Genomic DNA, 2,543 nt, shown 5'->3' with positions numbered 1-2,543 from the left:
TCTCTCTCTCTCTCTCTCTCTCTCTCTCTCTCTCTCTCTCTCTCTCTCTCTCTCTATATATATATATATATATATATATATATACACACACACACACACACACACACAATATTCAAAATGTAACCATATAACCCATACTTCTGTGATTTACAGACCAAAATAATAACACATAGTGGGGATAGACTGCATTTTCTCACAATTTTGAGGCAACTGTTAATGTTTAAGTGTGTTGACTAAATGGATTAAGCTAAAGTGACATTTATGCTTTTTTAGAATGTTTATGAAGGACAGTAAAGTTATTAGTATAACAACAAGAAGATTAATAATAGTAGCAAAAATTCATCAGAAAGCACCCTAACTTTACAGAGATGATGGAAAAGGTGAAACAAAACACAGTACTGTTGTTTCTTCATATAAAAATAAAGAGCTGTATGCTGTTTCAAAACTATCTTAGTTGCTAGTTATCTCCTTATTCTCTTGTGAATTCTACAAGTTAGAATCAACAGGGGATACTTTTATTTTCATTTCACATCACCATTTCTTCTTACAACAATTAACTAAGAAATAGAAAGCACTGGTGTTTGGACTGTCATTGTTCACTGAAATTTCTAGAAGACCCACAAGTTTACACAATTGGTAACTATATATAAATCTTTGACTGAAATATATGTAGTTAGATTATGAGGTTACTGGTAGATAATAGATATGTAGATAGATAGATAGATAGATAGATAGACAGACAGACAGACAGACAGATAGATAACTCACATCATATTTGTAACATGTTTATCCGGAATATATGGGTAAATAGTTGAAATTTTTCTGAATGAAAAAAATTCTTCTACAACAGATGAATTTACTTTAATGATTTTAAAAATCAAGTATCTAATGAATGGGAACATAAATGGATCAAAATTATAACAGTAGGTTTAACATTAATCACAAAGTTTAATTTTAAAAGATTTGCCCTCAGGTTCTTTTTCCTCCAGGTGGCTGAATATTTTAAATTTTTTGAGCTTATAATATATCATAATTATAGCACTGCCCTTCTCTTTCCTCCTACCAAAATTTCCCAAATAATCCTTGTCAGTCTTTCAAATTCACAAGCTCTGTTTTTTACTTATTGTTATCATATCCCAATGTATGTGTGTGTGTGCGTGTATATACAAACACATTTATTTTAATGAATGAAAACTATTCATTCTGTATAATATTAATTTTATGTATGTTTTCAGAGCTGGCAATTAGGAACTGGACAAGGAATATATGTACTCTTTCCTGGGGAAGACCAATTCATTTCTGCTTTGCTTTAAAGTTTCCTCAGTTTCCTCTAGTGTTTGTTTTTTTTTTTTTTTTTTTTTGTGTGTGTGTGTGTGTGTAGGGCTGAGTTCTTATTAATATTTTCAGGTCCACTTTGACACATCTATTCCTGTTGTCCTTGTGTGGCTCACAGTTTGATGTTGTTTATGATATTATTACGGACACACTATCACAGCAACTCCCCTGACCCTCTTGGTGTTACAACCTTGTCACCTCCTCTTTCTCAGTGTTCCCTGAGCTTTATGTACAGAAGTTTTTTATAGATAAGCTCACTAGACTAGCACTGTTCAACACAACTCTGCATTTTGATTGGTTGTGGTTTTATTCAATGTTCTCTGTTGGAAAAAGAAACTTCTTTAAAAAAGTGTGAAGACTACACTTATGGGTGAATATACAAATGTATGTTTATATATTGCTGCTAGAGATCATGCTAGGTTAGGAAATTATTGGTTGTAGTTTCTCCTCAAAAGTATGATTTCATTAGCACTGTATATTTAGCTACGTTGCTAGATGAGCTGGTCCTAAGTCCAATTAGAGAACTTTTGGTTATCTCCAAGGTACGTGTGCCATTACAACACTATCGGGGGGGGGGGGGGGGAGGTCATGCTATGCTGTCATTGATGTAATTCATGGATTTCATAGCTCTATAGCATTGTTCGTTGCCCCTCGTATTTGAAATCTTCTTTCTTGCCTTTTGGTAGTATGAAAGCTAGTCCCCAGGTAAGTGGCATTCAGGCAGGTTCCAGCTCAGAGTCTCAGGGCCCTGTTTCTGCAGTACATAGTATCTTTAGCATTTGTTACTTAAGTAATGCTGGGAAAAAAACTAAAGGCAACAACATTGGGTTGTAGGTTTGGGAGTCATTTATATGGCACAGCCCAACAACTCAAAAGAAGGACACTCATGGTGGCATATTTGCTTTTTTTAATGATGGTCTTTGGCTTTTGGTGGGTCATTGTCATTTTAGATGTGAAAGTACCCATAAACTCTATCAGCATGCAGCTATGAAAAGGGAAGGGTTGGATGTTATAAAACATGCTTCTGCTTTCCCAGCAGCCTGTTTCTGACCCCGGTTAAGAAATGCTAAATGGCATTAGAAGATGCATCATCTAATACAAAAATTAGAAGAACTTGCCAGAGTCTTCATGCTATTTCCTGTAACAAATGGTTTCTTCATCTATAGGTAGTTCCAGTTTTTTTTTTTTTTTTTTTTTTTTTTTTTTTT

The sequence above is a fragment of the Alexandromys fortis genome, unplaced genomic scaffold (assembly GCF_014885135.2).
Source record: "Alexandromys fortis isolate MF-2015 unplaced genomic scaffold, M_Fortis_MF-2015_v1.1 scaffold_113, whole genome shotgun sequence".
Lineage (NCBI taxonomy): Eukaryota > Metazoa > Chordata > Mammalia > Rodentia > Cricetidae > Alexandromys > Alexandromys fortis.
Note: the sequence above shows the minus strand (reverse complement) of the source record.